Genomic DNA, 27,226 nt, shown 5'->3' with positions numbered 1-27,226 from the left:
ACAGATCAATGTGCATGTCCAAACACACACTCCTGCTCTCTAGTTCATGCATAAGCACAGGTATCTCCACACAAACACTCAATGTGGTTACAAACAAACACACACTCTCACACACACTCAAACGCACTGAGCCCCGTCCAGCAAGTAATAATTTTTTATTATTCATGAGGGAGAAAATATTCAAATAATCATGAGCTTCTGCTTCTGCACCCGACACGTTTCTGTGGTTCATATTCCAACACGAGAGAGAGAGATCTAAATCATCAGCCCCCTTCATCCTCCCCCACATCACACATCAGTTTGACCAGGTACATCTTAAATGGTATGATGTTTAAAATGGGATGTGTTGAGAAGAAGTTTGTAGAATAGCACAGGACTGAATGTAGTATAAGAGGACAGGACAGGAGAGGACAGGACAGGAGAGGACAGGAGAGAATAGGACAGGAGAGAAAAGATCAGAACATATATCTTGTCGCTCTCTGGTCGTAAATGTTGTTGTCAGCAGCTCCGTCTCATGGACTCTCAGAGTCTGACAATGTTTCCACCACATGTTTTAACCACTTAATAAACTGCGGGACATCCCTTCAGTCCAACAGTCTCCGAGCATCGAGGTGTCACTCAACCTCCTTCACCACCACAGCGACTAAAACAAACTGGCTCGGCGGACCCCGTCTTTGTTCTGCCCATGTTAGCTGTCCATCACTTTGATTGGCAGACAAGTGTCAGAGTGAGGGAATGTCGCGGGAAGCTGGGAAGAGAGCAAAAGCCACGGCGGCAATCTCAATATTTCATCTCGACCCCCGAAGAAGAGCTCGACAGTCTCATAGTTTAAATTCTAATCGTGTTAGGCCACTGGGGCATGTCATTTAGAGGGCCAGCCTCCGACTCTCCGTCCCTCTGCTTTCCTCCCTGGCCCAAACAAATTATTAGAAGATTCCATTATTTCTCCATTATGCATGTGTTTGTGTGGAGCTGGCTGTTACAGGCTGGGGAGACAGAGCATGGGTAAATAGGCTTGGTTTAGCTCATCACAGGCCAATACGTCTGGCCCTGGACACAGCTGGGGTCCTCAGGGGTCTTCAAATTGGAGATCATTAGGGTCATAATGCTGCTATTCTGCTTCTACTAATGCCTCGGTGCAGCTAATCATGTGCAAAAAGGATGCTGCTATCTCGGTTTTTCTGTCTTTCACAGTGTTTAGTTTGATTCACAAAGGACAAGCTTTCAAATAACAGGTGGACTGTGGAGTCCTGCAGCTTACTTTTGCAGAAGGAAAACTGCAACCTGCATTGTGTGATTCTCAGTCCAGTATTTTCCAAACAATGAGCTTATTCCAAACAGGCAGGTTTGGAACGACCACTGCAAACATGTACATATCTTGATAATATGACTTGACAGGTGTTAAAACTCACTTTAAAGGATCATTTAAAGGTTTCACTGCTGCCTACATTTTTTATGGATGAGGACAAAACATTATTTTCCACAGGATTTTTCCTCTGATGTAAGAATTATTCATTTCTATGAATGTCTGCATTACTATATGACAATAATATTTGTTCAGGCTAATCTAATCTTTATTGTATAAAATATAAATATAATCTCAATTGACAAATAATCTCAAAGGCAACTGGGATAAACAAACATGTAGCAATTAAACTACCCAGTGTGACCATCATCAGGGACGCACAGGCTGGGCCGTGCGTTAGGTTTCTCCATTCATTGTAAATGAGAGCAGAGGGAGTTTTCCACATCATGAAAGATATAAAAGAGAATTGTATTGAATGAGGCGATAATCCATATTTCTGCCTCAGCCAGTGTGTCAGGGATATTTTTGGCAATGTCAGCTGGCTGTTTTTAATGGCCCGCATATTTATAATGTCATGGTTTTATATTTTACAGCTTCAAACAGATTTCCTGCAGTCACGGGGCTATAATCATGGTCAGTTCATAACTCACCAGGGATTATTGATGCACTTTCACATCAGCATAACATATCCCATTTGGTGGAGCAGATGTCATTAGTCCATGCACCTCACGGTATCAGGGGTAAATATATTCTCAGTGTGGAGCCCTGAAAACACAATCAAGCAACTGAAACTAAGCTGTTGGTGCTACGACTTCGACCACTGTCAAACACAGACTGGAAATAGATATGGACGACGTTTCTCCACTTCGCCCTGTCTGAAGCTGAAATATTCTGGTTACCGCTGCTGCCATCTTGCACTTTGCACGTCAGAGTCTGCACAGTTGTGATTGTGGAGTGAAGCTGCGGTATTGACTTCCTGTTTTACATGTGCTCGAACAATCATGACGTTTCGCCCCATCTCCATTTTAATGGCATCAAATTATTTTAAAACTAAACTTGCTGGAAAAATTATAAAATGCTGTGATAAGAACTAGCTTAAACCTAAAATGACAGAAACCATCATTATAAAATGTTTTGGACCATCCACTAACATGGAGGAGGCAAGACAAGATGAATTAGCTTCACATTCAGAATGCCTGTCGGGATAAGAGGGGGTGTTTTATAAACGCTGCCAACAGAGTCATAAATGTATCTTGTTTCTCAAATTGAAAAAGCTGAACAATAAACAATTTCACTTAATGCACCCATACAACAGCTGTGATTTAAGAAAGTAAAATGTTGGCAGTAAGCGACGCGAGTGAGACACATTAATCCTGAAACTGCAGAGCCTGAAAACGCTTTTTGGTCTCGGAGACTAACAGCACCGCCATTCAGCTCACACACCTTCCCGACTTCTCTGTCCACACGTGATACAATGTGAAGACGCCTGTCACTAAATCCAGTCAGAGGGGATCATTTAGTCCTAATGGCCCTTCTACAACCGGACCCCCTGTCTATCTAACTACAGGCCCCTCAGCGCTGTGGCAAAATGTCACCTCTGAAAATTAGCCATCAGGCGGGGGCAATTTTACCCCTAGCTAAATTGCTAAATAAGTAGCAGGGCTGTAATAGGTAGCAATCTGGGGCTAATCTGATGAGGTCATTTAGAAAACGTTGAGCTGGGGGGTTGTGAGGACAGGAGGGGAGCTTTGTGTGTGTGTGTGTGTGTGTGTGTGTGTGTGTGTGTGTGTGTGTGTGTGTGTGTGTGTGTGTGTGTGTGTGTGTGTGTGTGTGTGTGTGTGGGGCGGCATGTATGAGTGACCTGGGAAAAAGTTGTGTGTGTCTGTCTTTACAGGTCAAGTACAGTTATGTGATACACAACCCCAGTGATGTTTATTGTGTATGTGTGTGTGTGTGTGTGTGTGTGTGTGTGTATACATGCATGAGTGAGCACAATTTATATATTTTTCATGTGTGTAAATATATTTGTTTGTATGTGGATGTGCCAAAATGGAGCATCATCTACGACTGCTGGAGGGTCGTGTGTGTGTGTGCATGACGTGGGGACGTGACATTGTTTACTCATTATTGGGACTTGTCTTCCTTATGGGGACACAAGCAAGTCCATGTAAATCATTTAATTTTAAGGTGATGCATGTGTATGTGTGTGTACGTGTGTGTGTGTGTGTGTGTGTCTTACATGTGTGAGTGGATGAAGGGGACATCGGGTGGAGGGTGAACATTATTGTTGGTGGGCACCAGATGCCAGCTGGCAGGGGCACAAAGGGAATAGACGGGGAGTGGGCTGAACAATTACTGTTATTCATAGCTGAGCCAACAGAGGAGGTCTTTGCCATTAAGAAGCACACAGAGCGGGATTCATGCACAAACGTGTGGATTTAGGGCCGAACAAACAGGAGCAAATAGCTGTCAATCTCACACTTCTAGTAAACACACACACACACACACACACACACACACACACACACACACACACACACACACACACACACACACACACACACACACACACACACACACACACACACACACACACTCAGACCGACACACACTGTAGACAGACACACATTCTCTGTCTGTCACAAGAAAATATGTTGGTGCAGCTCAGGCAGACACAACAACAAAACCTTGTCAAGCTTGTATCAACAACCGTCACAAAAGAGTGTACCTCACTGACAGCACTATTTGTCTGTTCATGTATCTGTGGATATTCACGCAGAATTGGAAAAAAAAAAAAAACCTTGATCGTCATTAATTCATTAAACTTGTACAATGTTTTTTTTTTTTTTCCTTTGTTTCAGAGTTTAGTTGCTCGTCTCTGTACAACCTCATTTTCTCCTAACCCACTTTTACGCAGAACTACAGTGATTGTTATTAAGATCAATCAGAATGGGGTCAGTACTGGAAGCCACTCGGTCCTGTGTTTAGTAATTAACGTTTCACTGTGAATATCTCATTAAGAGAGACAAAGGTTGCTAATAGAGGCTCCGCTATAGTGAGAACACGTAGATGAAGCGATAAAGCCGCTCCCGTTTTAGTCTGCATGGATGTAATCAGTCATGGCATTCACCAGCCGCTCGGATATTTTTGGACTGGGTGGTACGGCACAGTGTTGTGAGATCCTTGATAGTGTACCAGTGTAACGTCCACTCAAGAGAACACATTTGTGTCTGTCAATAACCTTGTGCACATCCATTGATGTGTGTTTCTGTCATTATGATTTTGATTAACAAAGCAGCATCCTCTGTTCAACTTCAAACACGTCTTCACAGTGTATTAGAAATGTTGTGGCAGTAACTTTACTTTGTGAGGGGGACGTGAATGTGACAGATCTCAGTCAAAAACAAACCCAACGTGTGAATTCCTCTCAGGCAGGACAGAAGCCATAATTACATCACTTTGCTATAAAACTGAAGCTGCAGGTGACAGTGTTTAAAGTAGAATGAGAGGAAGCTACTTGTGTAAATTATGTTACTTGAAAACATACTGGCTTTCAGAAAGGGATGAAAAATGACTGACAAAGACAGACTGCAGGCAGAACTCAAGCGAAACCTCACCTCTCTCCTATATGATGAAATACAACGCACTCACACTGAAAATGATCCAGTCTCACTTTTCTTTCTCCTTGATACGAGGAGAGAAACAGGGAGATTGAACGTTTGGATGAAACCACCTTCTATGATCAGCCGGACCACAGCTAGACCTCAGAGGCCTCATCTCCCTCGATAACAAGACAAAGAGGGTAAATGTGTTGATAGTGGCAGACGGCGCTGGAATCCTGGGCAAATGTGTCAAATTAGTTCTCACGTCTGGGCCTCGTTCCTCTCCACCTTCCTGTGATCTTTTGCTCCCCTCTCTGCGCTGCTCTTTACACCCCAGTCATCCTATCCCGCACTACTCCCACGTTCACTCCATTCCTCACGTGACCCTGTCCCTCGCTGCTCCTATACATATAGATACACAGTGGGTGGGGAGAGAGAGAGAGGGAGGGAGATTTGGTGAAATGGTAAAAATCCAGACAAAGGGCATCTCCTTATTGTTTGATTCTCACGTTTATCATGTTTAGTTTTCCATGTTTAAGTGTCTATGATACTAACAGTGGTGAATGTGCTGCCACAGAGAGAAGCAGAATCAGCAGCAGTGTAGCTGACACCAGAGATAAGCTGTCGTTGGATGTTGTTTACAGGCAGTGGGTCAAACACAGCAGATGCACGGTCTCGTATCCGTTTGTCTCGTATCCACAAACTTTCAAGGAAGCTGATTATTGAAGCCCAACCTTCACCGAGTGGTTTGAGCTGCCTCAACATGACCATACATTGTGAATTACACTTAAGCCGAGTCAATAAATGGTGGAGGAAAACGGTTGACAGTGATGATTCTCTAGAGTCACTCCAAATGAAAACATTAGGAGTTGGCAGTGAACAGCGTGAAAACACGTTCAACACAAACATTTCACCCTAATGCTAATCAAAAACATGATCCAGGCATTACAGCCTCATTCTGAATATATCTGGAAATGAGTTGTATAGGAACATTACACAGCCTGAGCCTCCTGCTCAGTGATCGTGGCTCATTAGCTGGAAACATAGGCATTATTTTAGAAAGGGCTAATTCTACTGTGAGCTGTACGCAGCGCTAAAGCTAAAGAGGCGTGTGTGTGTGTTTACTGGTGCTTATATATGAGTGAGGACCATTTTGAGCATAGACCGTAAGGAATGAGGACATCTTTGGAAAAGTGAGGACATTTTGGCCAGTCCTCACTTTTTCAAAGTCTTGTTAGAGGGTTAAGAATTAAGTTCAGGTTAGAATTAGAAATAGGTTGATGTTAGGGTGAGGGGCTGGGGAATGTAATATGTCAATGAGTGTCCTCAGTAAGATAGAAGTACAAATGTGTGTGTGTGTGTGTGTGTGTGTGTGTACATTACATGCGTGTTCTGAGAGGCAGAAAAAGAGAAAGTCAACACGGTGAGCGAGTGTAAACACAAGTGGGAATATGGAGAAGTGTGTTGGTGTGTATGACCCAAGGACATACACTGTGTGTCCTCCCAACTTCTAGAGTTTTCCTCAGATGTGTTCCCCTCCACTTCAGCCCCTGCTCCACCCAAGGCCCTGTTATAAAGCACGGGCTCGCAGCCTCTATATGTTACCGTATAAAGCCTCTCAGTAATTCGCTCTGTGCTTCCAGCGAAACCCCTGAGCAAGGTTATAGTGCTAACATGTACTGTATGCTTTACTTATGCATGAGCCACCCTTCTCCTATCCGGGGAAAGTCTGATTCTTTTCCCGCGATAAAAGTTGCATGGCCCTACCCACTCCAAAGGGAGTAAATGATTTAACACCGAGGCTTACGCTATGGTAAGTAAGCAACTAATGTTAATTCAGCCTTTTTCTGATAGGGTATCAAGTAGGGGGCATCGCTACATTTACCCTCATGTCCCCTATAAACCAGTGGAGAGGCTATCCGGGGCAGAGGGAGATGGAGCCCCGGCGTGTCACGCCACATGTCATCACATGCAGTAAATATTTAGACATATTTAGATAGATCGCTTTATCAGCTGGTGTAGGAGGCAATGTTATGCACATAAATTATGTTTTCTTTTCTATTTCCTAGGGAAACAACTCATGCTCATATGTCTCTATAATCCGAAAATGAATTTATTTACCACCCACAACCGTGCTAATGTGTTTATGAGCCAACCCCTCCTCCCATGCCCCTGAACCCAGGGACTGATCAGGCAAAGGAGGGCACATGTACTACTTAAGCCGCTTCCCACAGCGCCTCGGAAAGCCTCAAAAATTCAAATCAACATTAAAATAGTTTTACGTGTAAGTAAGATTCAGCGAACTCCATTATTTCCCCCACTATTTGCTTGAATAATTCAGAGAAGATGGCTGAATTATGGATAAAGTGTACAGTTTGAAGAAGGGGTTCATGTGCAGCCCCAGGCTATAGCCTAGCTTTAATGATGTCTGGAGATAGTGGATGGGTGGAGGGAGAAGTTGTTAGCGTCGCAGTCATTTTCTCAAGGATTAAAAAAAAAAAAAACGCGCTCTTAAAGCAGCGGGGTGGACCAGAGAACTGAGGGCGACCAAAAGGAGTGAAAATGTAAATCATGTAAAAGATGTGGAGGATGTCTTTATATTTATTTAATTATAATACCTGATCATTCTCTTGTTATATTTTATAAGTGGTTCTTGATTCGGGTGATGTCATCTTGAGTTTGTTTTATTATTTAACAAAACATAGGGCAAAAAGTTGCATCAGCGAACAGGTTTGTTTCGAGTCAGAGGATCAGTTTGAATCATGGGTTTGTGTTATAAATGTCTTGTTTTTGACAAGATTGACATTTTCACAAAATTACCCAGGGAATAATTCATGATGAAAAGAATCAGACCTATTTGGGGAACTGATATTTAAGTGTGTGTGAGTGTGTGTGTGTGTAATTTGGTGACTCTTGATTGAATTTAAGGAGACTATTGGCAATCAACAATTTACAACAATACTCATCTTCTCAGAGAAAAGCTGGGACGTCAGAAAATAATTATATAAATACGCATTAAAGAATGGAGCAATAAAACACATGTATCTACTAAATTGAAATAAAACATAATCCATTATATATGAACAAATACACATGCAGCGTGAACATTATGGTTGTACAATATCTCCTTCAAGGCTTTTTGCATCACATAATATTTAGTACAAATCCAGGCTGAGCCACAGGTTCTAGTTTTCTCCAACTCGCTCCTTCTCTGTTTAAGAGTCTGGAATCTTGAACTGGCACAGAGAGGATTTATACGATTAGCCGGTAGCAATGACATCCAAAAACACACACTTACCCGCTCACACACATAAACACCCCTCCACAGGCAGCAGGGAGTCTTCCTGTTCCTACTCACTCCAACAGGGAAGCCAAGCACAGACTACTCTCCTAATTACCCACCTTCCCCTAATTATCCAATCATAAAGCCATTAGCAGGCTCACACCATATTAACATGGTACCGCCTATATGCCAATTTGTGCAGAGCCAAGATGCAACTGGAAGGGATTTTTCAGCGAGCGCAGTATCATCCAGTCTGAGACGGAGATTTTTACTTGGCCCCATACAAACAAATATTTTATTTCCATTAAGGATTAAACTATAATGATTACAAACATTGCACTTCTACAACATTGTCAAACTCACGATTGGACAGTTTAAAAAACGTTTGCTGGCTCCTCAAACCGAGTTGAGGTCAAGTAGAACCAATCTTTACAACCTTCACTTGAGGCAATTATCAAACTTTGCACATGCAGCTCAAAAAGGGTTCACAAAAAAATGTATGTATCACATTCTGGCTCAAAAATGACTGGATCTGGATTATAAAATGCTTAAAATCTATTTTCTAAAGAGAAATAATGATTTGAGGATGTGATAGATTTTACCCTCATCCTGTTAAACCATTAATCCACGGAGAAGATCGTCCTCGTCACTGAAACCTTTTCTCTTGTACAAGTGAGATGTGAAATCACACTCAAACACCACAGTCACATTCTCACACTCTACTGTCTGACACTTGAATTGATCACAATCAGTTTTTTTGACAGTTAACACTTTTCAAACTGTCTTTTTGAGCTCATCATCTGTGACGGCCGTAACGTTTGGCTGATTTTCTCCCTTGTTTCATTTCTGCAGTAAAGACATCAGCACTAAAAAAAGTCTTCTTAACTCATCACGAGAGTTTTCCCTCCGTGACAGCAAAACACAAACGAGGTAAAATTGGGCGAATGAAACAAACAGAATTGAAAATACTTTGCTTAGCAACACAACAGCTACAAATAATCCATGATTGAAGACAATGAAATTTTCAGGATGTATGCGAGAACGCAAAATGTCCGTCTGACCTAGACAATCTCCTGCTGTGTTTTTAATATGTAATAGACAAACTATGCAAAAGTTTATGAGATCATGCAACACCTTTATTCTTTCATCTTAAAAACGTACCTCCACTTTTGTTAAACCTAATTTACACTAATTTTAACTTGAATACTTGAATTTGGACCAATGCAGGATTTCACTATACATGTTTATGCAAAAGAAAGCACAACAAGGTGAATCCCGGTAAATGTATAATTGATATGTGTTGAGTCCCAGCGGCACGTTGTGCAACAGAGTCTCCAGATTGTTCCCTCCTTTATTCATACCCATCAGAGGGATGGCAGGTTATTGGAGGGAATGGGGCGGACGAGGAAGACACAGAGCACAGATGTTGGTGCAGCTGCAGTGCCGAGGAGATGCTCGGGTTAACGGCTAGCACTCGACGTGCACAGACTGTGTGAGGGGGATACTGGGGTGCTCGCTGTAGAGGTAGCTCATCCACCTGACTGATTTGGAGGTCGGTGGAGGGGTCAAAGCTGCCAGAGCGAGGGGAAGAAGTATGGAAAAGTATGGGGAAAAGTAAAAGAGTGGTAAAATAAAGAAGATAACAGAAGATAAGAGAAACCAAGTGCACGGAAAGTTGGAAAAGTTAAATTAGAACTCTGATAATTTGATTCTATGTATCATATGGTGTTTACACGTCCAAAAGGAATCAACAAATCACACACGAATGAAATCACTTCACACCTGTTTTACTCAGTGACTATGTTTACAAGGACACCTATAATGTGACTATTGACCTTATTCTGAATAAGACATTACTGCAATTATTTAATAATTGAATATTGAATTAATATTCCTGAGAACAGGTTACAGAGCACAGTCTGAATGACTCACATCAACATTATACGTCCGAGCCACCAGAAATGTAAAACCCCTGCTCGATGCAACCATTTACCATTTTGAGTGTTTTCTTTCTAATTTTGTGAGAATTTAAACCCCTCGTGATTTCTCCAACACTCAAACACAGCTTTTTTTTTTCAGCATTTCCCCCAATTTCCCAGACAGGAATTCATGGATCTCGATGAGAAAATCCAGGCAAATTGATGAAACTGACATCTATGAGTGTGTGAAAGTCATTCTAGTTCAGACTATTGTCTTAATCAGATCAATGGCGTCCATGTAACCCTGTGTAGTGAGTGTTGGTGACGTACTCTCTCTGGTTGGCGTCTGGGGCTGCACACATGCAAACTTGTCCAGTGCAACTATAGAAACTGTCATATCTCCCCCCCCCATTCTATCCTCACAAAACAATTTAAGGCTGGAGTCACTGTTTTTCTTCCTCCACTGAGATTAAAACTTTTTTTTCTTGAACTAACACATGCAGTACTTCAGCCATTGTCCCAGAAATCCCACTTCGTCTTTTAATACACCACTAAGTTCAGAGGCGTCTGGATCCGTGCAGCTAATGGTCGCAGGAGATGGGTCCTGCAGTGCAGCGCTTTAATAGACTCCAGCAGAAGCACTGGCAGAAAGTCGAGCCAAGGCCGGGAATGAAACTGAGCTTGTCAACATTGGCAGAGGCACAAACAGAAAGAAACTGTATCACCAAACAAAACGTGGAGACAAATCCAGTCATTCTTCTTTTCTGCAGCAGCAACTCTGAAACACTGGCTCCACAATGTCGTTGTTTCATTTGACGACTCTCTCAGTCTGTTTCTCTGTGAAAACATCCTCATTATCTGACCACACAAGCAAGGTGATGGGGAATAATAGCGCTTTGTCAAAACAGATCCATGCCCAAGGTATGGACTGACAATGGAGGATCTCAGTATCTCGTCTTTATAAAGCAACGCAGCTGTTCCCCCTTCCCTCCGCGCACAATCAAACCTCTGCCTTTCAGTGCCACTAACACATAAACACTGCCTTTGTTTTAGCTTGACACCATTGTTTTGTCTTCATGAAGATTTCTCTTCTTTGGCATAGACACTTTTTTGTTTTCTTTCCAGCCACAACACGCAGTTCTCCTCTTTTTGTCTGAACAATGACAGTCGCCCATATTTGATTTTAATTTTCTATTCTTTGTGCCGTCACCCTGATCTACACAAATCCACTCTGTGTGCAGAATTTAAAAAAAAGTGCTTCAAACCTAAAAACTTCAAACTGAAAGAACAATTATTTTACTTCATGGCTGATATTAAATCATCTTATTAACGGCATCAAAACCTCAGGGTCGAAAAGATCAGTCTCGGTGAAGCAGCTGCAGAAATGATGCCCAACACCATTACAACCATGTCTGCTCTTTTAAGTGGTTGTAGGAAAGAGATGCTCACATTCACGACACAGAAATAACAGGAATGCAGCGATTGAGTCCTTTCAAACAGATGTTGGCAGCGTCTTTGTTGACACTGTGCACATCCTGCTGTCAGCAGCTTAATAAATGGGTAATCTTAAAATCTAATCTGTTTCATCTTCTGGTATAAAAACCGAGGTTAGACTCTGAAAAAGATGCAGAAGATAACAAACACTTCAAACTGACCTCAAACCCATGTTTTGGCTCTGCACTAACACACACACACACACACACACACACACACACACACACACACACACACACACACACACACACACACACACACACACACACACACACACACACACACACGAGTGAAAAGAAGCCACACACAACAGATACACAATTTAAAAATAGATTAAACATAAAATACTTCCATATGTTAAATAAGTAGTAAAATACTTGTTAAAATATTCTCAGAGGCTGAAGCTGCTGTTTGCTGGACTGCAGTGCAGCGCCCCCTGTTGACGAACTTCCTCTCCACACTGGCCTTACATATGGTAGATTGCCCATAATTGTCCACAATAGAATAATTTACCTTCTCATGTTCCTGCTATTAAACACACTTTCACAAGACGTTTATAGATGAGAGCTCCCACAGCTAATAAACTGGATACAACAAAGAAAAAAAAAAATATGTAGACATTATAATGGAAGTGGAAACTAAACATGAATAAAACTGATTAATAACAACAATTCATTCATTATATTGTTTACATATATTTTACATCTTGTTTAGTTTGTCGTGTGCCTGATACCTTGTTGCTGTAACACAGGTATTAGAATCAATAGAATCCATCTACACAACTGCAAACTAAATAAAATATATGAATGAAAACAACATTTTTAATGTTATACTGAAACATTTAAGAATCAGTCATATCACTTCAAATTCATGTGGCACCAAACTGAGGATTATGGCTTTAAATGACCTCAGCTGAAGCAGCCACTTCTCCTCATCCCTCCTCCTCCTCTTCTATTTCTCTCCCTCTTCCTCTCCCCTCTCCTCTCTTTGGAGCAGTGTCGTCCCCCGTCATCTTCAGGTCATAATGTAACATGACACCGGTGGTTGCAACAAGGCCGGCCGGCCAACCCGAGCGTTTAAGACCAATGAATATCATTTGCTCCCGGTAGGTTCCCTGGCGCTTTCAGACACTACCACCGCCAGACTGAATCAGCGTTCGCGCCTGTCATGTCTCTGACGTGACGGAACACACACTCACACAGACGCACAACAGGCCAAAAACACACACACACACACACACACACACACACACACACATATAGTACACTGTGCAGGCACGCACACACACACACACGTACAGCTGCACCATGGCCTGCAACATGCACAAACACTCTGAAAAAGAGGCTCAGTTCAGAAGACAGGCTCACATGCATCAACACACACTGCTGCACACACACACACACACGCACACACACACACACACACACACACAGGATATTGTCAGACTCAAGAGACCACTTTGTTGTTTCTGAAGCTTCTGTCTTCCTGAATACACTTCACGCTGCTCTTACAAATCCAGAGATTTCTCACATCTCACACTTCTTATGCCCCTTTAAAAAAAAAACAAATTGCTTTCAAAGGTTATCACCATGCAAACCGCATCAGGAGCCTTTACAGGTGAATGCGGCCTTGGCGAGATCCCCTCCCTCATTAGGGGGATTAAAGACGGGACGGCCCCCTCTCCCAGGTTAGAAACAGCCACAATAACCCCCCTCGTCTCTCACCTCAGTTCTGGTTTCCCGGCTTAGACCGCTGTTTAAATTCCCTCCTGCCCCTGAAAATGTCCTCCCTAGGGATCCCCGAGACTTTGATCAGCTGCCCCCATGAGGATGAACCCGTCCACCTCCACACACAACCCCAACTACCCCACCTCTGGGGGGGCAATGGGAGTGCTGAGGGAGGTCAGGGGTAACACTGCTGGAGATAAGAGAGAGGAGGTAAAGCATGAAAGGGGAGGGAGGTCCGTAAGGATCAACTGGGGTTGGGTAAAGGGGTGGATAAGAGAGAGGGTGGGCTATTGAACCCCACTAATACAACTTCAACACACACACACACTTATGTAGCCTAATTACCTGCCTGATATGCTGCAATGACAGCACCTGCAAGAGGGGTCAGAGCATGCGTTTGGGACGTGCTAACAACCTTGTTAAGGGATACCTCATGTTAATGAGAGCTAATCATGTTCCATATTTAGTTTCATGCTAATAGGACGGCATGTGATCTTAAAAGATCACTCGTAATCTTTTCATCTTGAAAGTAGCGCTGCACTGAACGCTGGCTTCACAGGTCGGGCTGCGGGTATAAACGACTGAATGTATATCACATGCAGTCGTGCATTGCAGTAATAATCACTATTTGACATGCAAGCTGGTATAAGATTCGTTTGCACTGGCAAATGTGAAATGTGGGTACAAGAAGAAAGAGCTGAATTTTACTGACTCGCAGGAAAAACTGGGAGCGCTGATAATTCAATGGCTTGAGCGACTCAAACTTCATTTCCCTAGAAAGTAAGACTGATTTAGTTCCTTACCTGTGTCATTTAACTCAAACCAACCCTGTCTATCCAGGAAATCCTTATTTACACAGTAAACGTACTGTACACGTGCAGGAAATCTATTCCGAGACGTCCAAGATATCAAAACAGATCAAAGATAGAGGAGCTCCCATCCTGCTATCTCATCAAATTAACGTTTATTAAGATAAAATGATGCTCTGATAATAAAAAATAAAAAAAAGTGAGTGTGTGACAAGAGCAAAGAAAATTCTCATCTCACTTCAAGAGAGAAATGAAAAACTGCCCGAGGCCCAGAGCCATGACCAAAGACAAAGTTTTTGGGAGGAAGTGATGAAGTAAATTTGGGGAAGAAGAAGAAGACAAGGAGCCAGTGTCTTCTAATGCAGCCAAAATATTTCTCTTTCCCTAAAACATGGCAGGTGAGCCAGTTGAGCCTGAATTATGTTGGAACATATGAACATAAAGCTCTAAGATGTGGAGAGAGCTCAGGCTCTTTCTGCTCTTATCATTCATTTATTCTCTATTACAATACAGTCTCATGAATAATGACACAGCGCAGCGATCTACACTAACCACTAAAGTTATGCTTATGAGAGAGATTATCTTCGCTCTAACTAGGAATTGCTTCGTCTGAAGAAATGCTTTATTTCCTGAACATATTTTACTTTGTTGCTGGGCACACTTCAAAGAAATACTGAGTATAAGCATATTTCATTTTTGGAACTATTCTTATTTGCTTCCCAGTGTGAGAGAGGCTGCCACATGACAGATTCAATCATGCATGTTAATGTGAGGGAGCTTCAAAAGTGCTGATGGGCAGAATTTATAAATGTGGGATAGAACCAGATTAACTGTTTACCCCCATTTCCAGTATTTATGCTAAGCTAAGCTAACTATCTGTTGGTGGTGAGGTAATAATCAAAAGACAGATATGAATCTTGAATGGCAGTGGAGTGCTTACCTCCAACCAGGTCCAACCCTCCCTTAAATTCAATCAGGCCACAACACATTGCACACACTCTAAAGCTGCTTTCAGACGTGCACTGACTCCTGGATAATCTCCTGAAATTATCCAGAGGGGCTGTACGTGAGAACGCAAATATCTGAGACAGTAGCTATTTTCCGGAGTTTTCACATGGATGCTGACAGGAGGAACTAAGGAGAGAGTGCAGAGCAACTCACACCCTCATGTCTGAGCCCATGTGACGATAGGAAAACGTCCGGAGAGTTCACCACCAGCGAGCGGGCATGTTGATGACATTTCTAACCTGCAAATGACCGAAACTTATTTGACTAAGAACGAAAAAGAGGAGCCGCGTGTAGAGGATGCTGACAAAATGTCAACTTGGAAAGACGACAAGATTCAGAAGCTTTTAGTGATGAGAGCTGAGGCTGGTGTCGACATGCTGTAAACAAAAACGTGGTTTCTGTATCAGAATATATTCGTCTGCATCCATTCAGCAGTTTCTTGTGTAATCCTGCTGACAGACACTCAAACAAACGAACCCACAAACTGACGGACAGTGCTGAAATCATAATCTACTCAGTGGAGGTAAAACACAAATAAGCATGTTTCATTTCAACATGTCATATATTTCCCTTACAAGCAGTTGTGGACAGGTGGTGGGTAACGTTTTAAATCCTAAACTTTAATTAGCCAGAGTGAGATAATCTGAAAGGCACCACATCTGCGAAGCACTTTGGAGAGAGAGAGACTCGCTTAAGACGCCACTGCAGCATCCAGAAAAACGATTTGACAAACAAGCCCAACTTAACTCGGCCTCTTCTGTAAATGGGCACCTGCACTTAGGGTGGCTGAGTATTAACGTTCTGCCTCCGATGCTAAGTGCTCGTTAAGGTCCTTGAGATCAATTCATTTTCGAATGCCAACCACGTGCGTTCAAACACAGAACTATTGCCCACATGTCATAACATCGAGACAGATGAGTCAACTTAACGTATCTCATCCCTCTGGCCTTGGCGACGACGCCTCGCCAAACAGCTCTAAACAAACTCTCTCAAAGCCCTGATGAATAAGTGAAGGGATAAAAGCTACATCAATACCATTCCAACGCATTAACGTGCCAAATAAATAAATAAGTGGTGATGTGCGGGAGTGGGGGGGGGCGTTGCACATTCTTTTGTACATTGAATCTATCTTATCGGAGCATGTAAAAATAACTTGACAGAGGCTAATTGTGCTCATTGCTGAATAATGGATCACAGCGGAGAGGGCCTTCCTGGAACTGGGGCGGGCTCGACTGTTCCCTGCTGAACCTAAGGGTTCCTCCGCCTGTTTTTGCCTTGAGGTAAAAATCTGCCACGACCCCCCTCCCCTTCCTCTTCCCTCCTCCTCCTCCACCCCCAACCATCCTTTTCTTTTCCTCCTCCCTGCTGTTTGTCTTCATCCACGTTTTGTTAATGGGTGTTCAAAAGTTAGAGCGAAGACAAAAAAAAAACCTGATGATACTTTTTGGAATCAATTCAAAATGCGGTTAAATTACACATTTAAATAAACATTTAATATTTAAACATTCATATTGTGGGATTGTATTTAAATAAATATGTTTTTAAGGATCATAAATCAAATGCAGGGCTTAAAAAATACCTGTGAAATGTAATAAACTTAATGATTTATATATTTGTCTGAGAGTGTCCTCTCTCCATGGATTTCATAAAGGTGTAAAATGTTTTATATCCCTTTCAGCAACTGCTTCCCTGTTGGGCCTGTGTAGTTGTTTTCAGACATGAACTCTGGAGGATGCCCACATAGTCGGGTCCAAACTTTCTCCAGAGGTTGACTCAAAGAAGAACAAAGCAGCAGGAGATTCTCCAGAGTGAATATGTCCTAGATATAAATGCTGTTGTAGCCAAAAACCATAGTGACCCATGAGTGTTATACCATAAATCCCAAATTTATTTAAAAATATATTTATATCACACCATCAGTTATTCTATTCAGGCCGTGTTGCATGAAGTCAGATTCCCGACTTTCCTGACAATTAAATTCAAAGGTTGTCGTTTCCCTAAACCCTGACAGCAAAATAAAATAAAAAGAAAACTAATCCTCTTACTCTGCACCATGCACCCACAAGTGAGAATAAGGCTTTGTTGGTAAATACCCGTATCAAGTTTGTTGCCTCACATCTAATATGGCATCAAAGTTGTCGTCCATGTGACTGGGAAAGTTGAAAGCGTGAGGTTGCAACTTTGCATAAACGTCTTAGCCGCTGTTGTCTCATCAGAGGACTGTGTGCAGCTGATGGAAGACTGCTTACACTTATTCCCCTCAACAACTAAAGGCTTGTTAAAAACTGCTTTTCCCCCCATCTGTCAGTTGGAATGCAGCATGTGTGTGCAGCTAATGAATCTCGTTCTTTGGGAAGTCGCACTAGACTTTGTTGTCGATGTCGGGCGAAGACGACACAGTTGTTGTTTTAGTTGGTCGGGCTGAAACGCTGACATTTTGCAGACACGTGACACTCAACCCCAAAAAAACTCTGCTGCACTTCTTGCAAAACTGCTGCAGCTTTGGAGAAACTGTAGATAACAGCTGTGATAATCGCTCTGATAGACGTAACATTGCTCAGACAGATAACTGTATCTTTCATTACTCAGATTTTACACTCTCTACATAAATCAAGATAAAAATCTCTAATAAGACGTCTTTGTCGAGCCCTGTTTATCTGTGTCTCCTAATTGAAGAAAATGTTAAAAAGAAGCTTGGGACAAAACACCAACAGGGTCCACAGGGTCTGATATATGAATGTAAACACTTTGTTTTAAAGAGTGCAGCAGAACAGAAAACTCAGCTGATTACAAGTATAAATGTTAATGTTAATATTATATATTTTCCTGTCTATTTATAATTCAGCAAAATATTTAACCCGAACAAGGCCATTAAGAAAGAAATGCAAATGATCCTGGAAAGCAAATCCACCACTTGACTTTAAAGGATTTTTCATAAAAGGGAGATTTTAGATTTCTGGTTCTGTTAATTTCAGAAGCAAATAACAAACTGTAAAAGTAGAGAAACCAGAAACTGCTGAGTGAGGGAATAAAAAGTAATATGGCAAATTGCCCATGTTGCCATGCAGAGCACTTAAATAAAATATTTTATTACCTAAACTAAATAATAAAATATATGAGAAAAACTTTCAGCAGACAAACTTTCAGCATCAAGTCTGCTGCATTGGCCACTTTGTTCAGCTCTTATGCTCCTCAGCTCATTACACGAGCTGCTGTCCGGCCAGGGCTGGTCAGTTGTCCATTTGTCCATAAGAAGGCCTGATGGGAGAGCAGACCACTCTTATCAATATTTCATATAATCATATGATGTTGCGTTTGGTCAATCTGCCTTTTATGGTCTTGTGCTATCTTAAGCTGAAGCCGTCAGTACTTATGGTCGCAGAGGAAATCAATGGGCAGGATAAGATCAGTAGCCTGCTGGTTACTGTAAGTTCAGCATGACTATGTTAACGTTTCCTGTAATGTTGACATCACGATGTTGTTATGACCCACTGAGGGTGAATTTCAGACCCAGCAATATGTTTTTAATGGTGCCCACGTGAGTACAGAGCCTCTTATTGTTTGACAAAAGAAAAGTTCTGTGTTGTTTTTATATTTATATCAAAAAGCTGCAGGATTTTTTTATTCTATTATTGTAAAAGATACTGTCGTCATACAGGAGGAAAAAAGTATATAATTAAGAGATGAGCATCTAAATGTGTAACTTGGCATATGTAGGCAAAACTTGAGCAGAGGATCAGAGAAGCTAAAAGTGATTGATCACAGATGTAATCAGGATTATTTCATCTTAATGACTTTAACTATATTTCACTTTATTTATTGGTAAGGAAAAGGTCCTGATCCCGATTCTCTGATTAAACGATGTGAAGCCTACTGCATCCAAACATAACAAACTCCCTTCAGAGTCTTAATGATGAACCATCGCTCAGTTTGATCTTATGAAGCATTTTGAGTCCCTGAGTTTGCTCTTTGTTCCTTTTCTCTCTACTTTCAGAGACTATTTTTAACCTCCTGTCTGATCCAATACAGATGGATCAATCTTTGTAACATCATGAACTGAGGATTATTTAAAACAGCCTTCATACCAACTGCCTTTTTCTATTTTCCTCCAACCGTCGTTCCTTTGGAGTTTCTATAATCGTCCGAATTGTCATCTATTGCAAGAGATTTAAAATCAAACTCGTTTGTACTTGAATCCAAACTGAGATAATAATTGTGATTGTAATATGTTTTATTCACACATGTGAAGTGGAAAAACAATCATGGGTCCAAGGGACTGGAGAAGCAGTGAGTGCACTGAATGATCTTAATGCTTAAGATAGAAATAAGAAATGAATCACATGACAGTAAAAATAAAGACTGTGACGAACGATTGGGAGGAGCTCACTCAGAGCCACAAAGAGAAGCCTATCGCCATTCATGAAAGAGTTAAGATGATTTCTTAGTGTTAGACCTGCCTGCTGCATAAACATAATAATTTAACATGTTAATTAATACCTGAGGAAGGTGTTTGACCAAAACATTGTCTAAAATATTCTGTGTACATGAGATGCGTGATGAATTAATGTAAAATGTAAAATGTTTTCATTCCTCAGCTATGTGAGAAACCTTGATATCTGCGTAGTGATCTATGTTATTTTCACAAAATCCTTAAAGAGGACAAATAAAAAAACTTCCTCAGTCTAACGTTCCCATCTCAAGAGGCATGAGCTGTTTGGTTTGCCGTCAACGCATCCTAATGTCACCTGACATTTCTGAACTGTTTTAATATTCCAATATTATGATCAATGGCTCGTAATGCAGGCTGCATGAATAATTTCAGTGCATTTGGTGGAGGCCTGATTATTTGAAAGAAGTTCTGTTCTGGGCTTGCGGGGGAGCCGGCGGATCCAAAAACACCATTAGCCAGGTGGTATCCCATGAATTAAAAATAGCCGAACACGCTTTTCCAGTCAGGCTGCTTCGCTGCACCCCCCCTCTCCCTTCACCGCGAACCCACTCCACCTCCTGCCAGCCACAACTTATCTCCACCCCCCCGCACCATACTGCGCACACAGTGTTTCGTGACAGAAGGCCGCCCTCCATCCAACCTGATGAAGAAATCTTCTGGAATGAAAAAAGAAAGAAAGAGAGAGAGAGAGAGACAGAGAGAGAGAGAGAATCTGCCAACTGATCTGGACACAGATACATGACCCACATACCCTCTCTCTCGCCCCATCCATCCCCCGCCATGGTACGACTGTCATCTAAGGATGTTTTCACAATGTTTTACTATCCAATTTTTTTTTTTTTTTTTTGGAGTGTACTTCGGGGACGTGTGAATTAAATGGCAAACGGGAGGAAAATGTGGCAGAGACACCTCGGCGGAGCTGCGTTAGCGAGCTGTCACAAAGCCCGAGACGGCGCCTGCACCCGGCACCACCAGAGTCGTTCCATAAAAGGCTGAATTAACATTAAGGTTAGCCTCAACTCGATTCACATCAACACGGCTCCCGTTGCCAAGGACTCCAGGACTGATTCTAATAAAACATCTCCATTTAAACTCTGTGGCGGGATTCACCTCTGATTTATGTTACATAGGCGGCCTTACATCCCAATGAGCGAAAGAAAGAAAGGAAGTGAGCCAGAGGAAAGGACATGGAGAAAGGAGAAAAGGAAAAGTTGACAAGAAGGGAAGAAATGGTAAAAGGATATAAAGGAATAAGAATAACATCTGAAGAATGAAAAGGATGAATGATAATACAGATAAATGGGGGAGCGAGCGATGAGAGACGAAGGAAAATAAAAAAAGAAGGACGACAGGTAAGGGACGACAGGACGGAAAGGAGGGGCAAGAAAAAGTAAGATGAAGGAGGGAAGAGTCTGCAAGAAAAATGAAAGAATGTCAAGAAAAGACATGAAAGACTGGGCTGAGAAGCTGTACTGCTGAAATCGAGGGGAAAAGAGAAATGAGGAGGTAGAGCACCATAATGCAGGAGCCTCCCAACAACACCCAGCATGCTCGTCGCTGCCTGCTGTATATTTAATAGCCACTCCATCATTCTACCTCCTTTCCTCTCTCTCTCTCTCTCTGTCTCTCCATCCCTCCGTCATTCCCGCGTTCATCCGCGGCTTGCCCAAACAGATGGAGATTGTAAGGCTCGGTGGCACATTCCAGCAGCACAATCTGTCTCCGCGTGCTGCGCTCCGATCCGGGGGAAAAGGCCGAAGTATTTCACTACATTGTTCTCCACATATGTGGTCCTTCAGCCGGCGTCCGTGTTGGGGGGGAAGGAAAATCAGCAGAACGGCTCGGAGTGGCAGCATGTCAACAGAGACGGACAGAGGGAGATAGGGGAATAATTGTTGGGGAATTAATCAGTTGGGAACGCTTTTCCCCCTGTGCCGTCCTGCGTGGGTTGAGAGTAACTGCGACACATGAGGCCAAGAGGAGACTTAAATTTACACCATTACAAACATGTTTATCTTTATCCCTATGCTCTGTGGTGTGGGGGTAAAGTCTGTGTGACGCCAGTTCAAAGCATTGTCACATTTCACCATGTGACAAACTTATCTCCCTCAGGGTTTTTTTTTTTTTTCTTTCACTATTGTCTGTTAATGGCTCAAAAAAAAAAAAAAAAAAAAGGAAATGTGAGTTGTCGTCTGATACCGTTTCTTTAACAATGACCTTCTTAAAAAAGTCACGATAAGCCAATGAGATTAAATTCTATTTTCACGTTTGTTTTGTGAATGAAGTTTTTTCACTTTTGCAAAAAAACTCCACAGCCGCCTTGTGAGGAACTTGTTTTGTTAAAAGCGCGTCATAAATAAATTTGACTTGACTTGCCCTCTGGGTACCATCAACACATCATTTCCATATTCACCTAATTGTGTCAGTCACTCATCCTCAACAAAACAGCCTTTCCAGGTCAGACAGATGCTTCTCTTGCAATTTTCAAAGTTCAACGATAAACCAGAAGAGGGAAAGAAGAGGAGGGAGGTGGTGAAGAGAGCAGAATGTGAGGTGGCGACTCTCGACACCGAAAAACTTGGTGGTGTGAGGAGGGGGAAAAAAATTAACGACACTAGACAATAAATTTTTCATTCACTCCACACACCTAAGGTGGAATAGGCGAGCTGCAAGCTGCTGCGTGACGTGTAAAATGTGTTTGGATCTGGCCTGCAAACACTGCCGAGGAGCCCATGAAAGATGCATGGGGCCACTGGAGAGGTATAAAGAATTTAGAGATATAAAGGATATATGACAAATAAATCAGGATGCAAATCTCACTGGGTGCCACTGGGAGTTCTCCAATGAAAACGGCCTGAATAATTGAAGAGGAAGAGGAAACATTTCATCAATGAGAGGAGCAGAGTAAAATCCATTTTTTAAACGCTTTTTCCAGTCTTTTAAAAAACAACAGAGCAGAGGGGAGTGTCCCCGCAAGAGGCAAAGATGCAAGTTTATGAAATGGTCTTTTAAAAGCAAAGTAACAGAGAGCACAGAACATTTTCAGCCATAGTTCCAAAACTACCCAATAGCGCTTCAGCAGGTGAGATGAGACTTTTTCAAAACTTATTCTACGTTCGTGAAGTGAAATCTCCAAATAAACATGTTTTTATTACTTATTTGAACTCTGTTGTTTTTGCTGGTAAAAGAGCAGACGTGGAGGAGGGGGTGAAAAACTTCACATAACGATGCTGTCTTGCCAGTTTAGCCAGACGCTCCACATTGAGGGGCGTTCTCATCACCATGGTGAACCTTGGTTGCCAAGCACAACTGTCTTGGCAACAGCGTCACCGGGGATACTGGTTTCCCCAAGATGGGGTTCATTGATTAGAGTTGGAGCTCACCCCAGAGTCCTTGGAATCATTAAACACTGTAGGTTTTTTTTGGAGAGGAGGGAGACGAGAGCCCAGGGAATTGTGGGAAGGACTTAGAGGTCATATTCATTAAGAGGTTGGAGTCCAAACTGTATTATGCTCGCTTCCATCCACCTTCATGACATCACTGGTGAGATAATTACTGGATAACCTTCATTACAGAGATCCTGGTTTCAGATGATGTCTGGTCTCATGCTGCTGAAACTGTAGAAACTTTTACTGCTGCTTCAGAACGAGGTGAACACACTTCCCAGATGTTTTTTTTTTACCTTTGTTCTCACCCATGTCTATTGATTTATGTATTTGTTTGTCAGAAGCATTACACAAAAAATACTGAAATGCATTCCTGAAAATTTCATGGAAGAATGGGCCAAGAAGAACTTCTGGTGCTGATCCAGACAAAGGTGTGGATGTAAAAGAATCGGGCACATTTAGGGGACTGGTATCTGATAGGAGACTTTGCAATTGCTTGGATGTAAGGGGACCTGGCAGAGGTACATTTTCTTCCATTTGATATAGTAAGATGTTAAAGAAAGTGAAAAGAAATCCTGCATTCCCTTTTGTTTGGGTCCTCGCCAAAATGTAATGGATTCTTTCTTGGCTCATGTCACATCCTTCCGTCAAGTTTCATGGAAATCTGTGCAATAGTTTAAACACAATCCTGCTGACAGACAAACAAACAGACTAGAATGAAAAGGACAAATAACATCCATTCTCACAATTAAAAAAAGTAAGAATAAATTCCTGGATCCACCCTCTGACCCTCCAGACCCCTGATCCAGAAAATGTAATGAGTTCTTTCAGACGCGTACCACATCCTTCCACCGAGTTTCATGGAAATCTGTTGTTTTTGTGTAATCTTGATGAAAACCTGACCTCCTTGTCTGAGGTAACTATGGAAAAGAATGCAGCGTGAACGTAGCATCTGTCTGAGTGCATTTGTAGTTATGGATTGAATTAATTTCATTATTATAAAATGGTGAATAAAAGGTGCAAGAAGAAGAGAAACAGCCTCAGGAGCAGGAGCAAAGAGCAGGGAATGAAAATCTCACTTGAAATCTAACACATTTTCTTTGGTTTTGCCTGAGTGGTCACAACAGCAGTTCACAACACAGGGTCCTGAATGATCTGTCACTCTGAGTTATATACAGGTATGCTTATGAGTTGACGCGGCTCTGTTGTGACAAACGCGTGAGCTCAGTGTCACATCTCATACTCTGGAGTGACTGACATCCCAAAGAACATACACTCGCCACCTGACACAGCCTGTCCACACTCTTTACATTTTAAATGCAGTGGACCTGACAGGATCTAATGTGTCCTTGGATGTGGAACAGTTTCCTCACTTTCCTGTCGATGTGAGGAAGGAATCCGCACTTTTCTTAAGACAAAACTTAACAAAAAGAGAAACTTGTAAATGTCTTTGCAGGCAGGAAGGATCTGACAGAAAGATGCTGTGACGGAAAACATAGGATTTAGTGTTTTTTAGAGCTGACCTGTGGTTTTTGAACGATTTCTTGTGAGCCCTCCGGCTTGAAGTGAGTGTAAGACTAAATATTTATAAGGTCAAAGACAACATGGATCTGTGAGTGAAATAATTACTTACTTAACAGGGGTATTGGTTCTGGTGTGACTGTAAATAAAAGTGGATGACACATCCTTGCAATAATGTATATAATGATTTGGCTATACCAATAAAATTGAATTAAATTGAACCTAAAGCTCTGACAGAAATTAGTTTGAAGTGTACTTTTTTGGGGCCATGTCCCATCCAGTAACATGGATGAGTAAGGATTTATGACCTGTGCTGACCTCGCAGTGAAACATGTTCGGATGATTAAAGATGTTTGTGGCTGTTTAAACATTTTCATTAGTGTTTTTAAAATTAAAATAAATGAAGCAAAGACACAGAAATAACATGAACTGTGTTACCTTGAATAGTGTCAAGTGTTTGAACGTAATTTCGTAAACGTAAATTGTGTGTGTGTGTGTGTGTGTGTGTGTGTGTGTGTGTGTGTGTGTGTGTGTGTGTGTGTGTGTGTGTGTGTGTGTGTGTGTGTGTGTGTGTGTGTGTGTGTCGTCCTGTGTGAAATAGGGGCATGGGTGGCAGGGCTACCTTGAAAAAGAGATGAGAGGAACTTCCTCATCTTGGAGCAGGCACAAAGCAGAAGGCAGCTTTGTGTGGGAGGGGCAGGATGGCGGGTAGATGGGGTGAGGGCCAGTGCGAGGGCCGAGCGTCTTTGTGTGTTTTGTTCGCGGTGGCGGCACCCCTCAGGTCCAGTGGACACACGCCTGGTTCATTCAACAACAGCTTTGTCTGCACTTGGAGGGCATCCATGAGCCGGGCGCGCAGGTTGTCGGGACAACTGTGGAGCGAGAAGCACACGAGCACGCACACACAAACACACAGATAAGGACGAAAATTGGTAAAGACAGTCAGCACAGTTCATGTTGTGACACAACAAACTAAATGTGAACTGTTTGGTGAATTAAGGTGGAGCACGAGCTGCCATATTTTAGAAAGTGTTCATTAAAGAAGTCAAAGTTTGAGCTCTGATATTACTGAGGGCCGAAACTACATTTTTCTTCTATCAGAGTTCCAGCAGAAATAAAGCTTAAAGGACCATGTGTGCGCTGACGTGCTTCTTTGTGTGCTCTTGTCTACCTCTGTCTGTCTAAGCACTTGTCTCTGAACCCTGTTCACCTGGAGCAGCCGTACAAAGGAATGTGTCCGGCTGTGCTCCTCTCCAACCCTTGTGCATCTTTCAACCCTAAACTATGCCAGGATCTCAGAGAAACAGAGCATCCGTTGACAGCAGGCGCTCCTCCAAAGACATGCTTCTCATGCCCTGTGGAGGCCCCCTGTACAGGAGACTCCGTCTCCCCCCCTTCCAACCCCCTCCGACCTTCGCTCTCTCCTGCAATCAAAGACAGCTTCATTATCTGCTGACTAATTTTGTGCCTTCCCCCGAGACGACTCCCAGGTAATGGCGGTCCAGGTTCGCCCTCCTCCCCTGCACCTCTCCAGAAGAGCCACTTGGAGACTTTGAGGCCACAAAGCTGCGTCTCCCCTCCAACAAAGGGTCCTCTCACAGGCCCGGGCCTGCATTGTGTCCCCCCCACCTGCATGGTCAGGAGAGGGAGGGATCTGAGGAGGAGGAGGGGGGGAGTCGAATCTTGAATCTCCACAGCAGGAGAGGAGCCAGAACTGGGACAGGCGATGATACAGCATTTGAATGCCCCGACCGGGGACACACCGTCGTGCCTCTCCAATTAAATTATCCACTACACAATGGCGAGGCCTCGAGAACTGACACCTCCATTGAGAGTGTGTCAGCAGCTTTGTTGGGACCGACAATTTCCATCTCTGCAGAAATAGATTTGCTCCCAAGGGGAGCAACAATAGCAGGGCAATCCTTCTAATGCTGGTTTTTGAGAGGGAAATAGGGATGAGAGCTGGGGATTTGGAAGGTTTACTTCCAGGGGCAGAGGGAATTCTCGTTTGGAAGTGATAATATATCTGAAGTGTCTGTGACAAAATTCAATGTGGGATGAATGTGTGTGGAAGCTGAAATCAACCTGGACGGTGTAACATGTCTAATGTGACGCACTTTTTTTTTTTGTTCAGGCAAAAGCTGAGGGAATTGAGCAATTTAGCAAGTTTTTCCCTGGACGGTGACGGTGACAGGCAGAATTCACTCAGTCTGTTTTCAACAAGCAGAAAATGTGTCAAACTCACCAGCTGTCAATTGAATGTTTGTGTCGATAAACACAAACACAAATGTGACAGAGGGTGATTCTTATCCAGACGTTACTGTGCAGCTGAACATAGAGAGCTTTAAACCTAATGAGCAGTTTACACAGAATGAAACCTGGTGAGGACTTTTCAAAGATGAGAACTCCATTCACAGCAAAGTTTTAAGGTTTTATGTTTCAAAGTAGAGAAAAGAACAAAAGAGTAAAATAAAATAAAAAAGAATGACGTCCACACAGTGTGTATTAAAACGCCGGTGACATGAGGTGTCTACAAAATCAAAAAAAAAACCTGTCTGACACAGAACAGCTCAGTGGGCACACCACACGTGTCTGCAGCTGACGACACAGACATCCAGCAGTGGACACACTCCCACTGCCAATTCCCTCGGGCAAAGTTTGGAAAACACACAAGCCGACACCTCTAAAGCGAGCGTAACCGACTGACACATGTACACGCTG

The 27,226-nt window shown here is 42.5% G+C and overlaps 1 long non-coding RNA gene across 1 annotated transcript in view; it reads right to left on the bottom strand.

Moving 5' to 3' along the window:
* Nucleotides 1-17,086: 17,086 nt before the first annotated feature.
* The window catches only part of LOC138413621 (uncharacterized), a 68,199-nt gene continuing 58,059 nt past the window's right edge, over nucleotides 17,087-27,226 (bottom strand). Inside the window, exons 3-4 of the long non-coding RNA XR_011246022.1 lie at nucleotides 25,128-25,377; nucleotides 17,087-18,406 (exon numbers count right to left, since the gene is read on the bottom strand). This is a non-coding gene — a long non-coding RNA (uncharacterized lncRNA). The remainder of the gene's footprint in view (nucleotides 18,407-25,127; nucleotides 25,378-27,226) is intronic.

Source organism: Paralichthys olivaceus, chromosome 14, assembly GCF_024713975.1.
Source record: "Paralichthys olivaceus isolate ysfri-2021 chromosome 14, ASM2471397v2, whole genome shotgun sequence".
In the NCBI taxonomy this organism is placed as follows: domain Eukaryota; kingdom Metazoa; phylum Chordata; class Actinopteri; order Pleuronectiformes; family Paralichthyidae; genus Paralichthys; species Paralichthys olivaceus.
The sequence above is the reverse complement of the archived record's forward strand: the minus strand, read 5'-3'. Positions and strand labels throughout refer to the sequence as shown.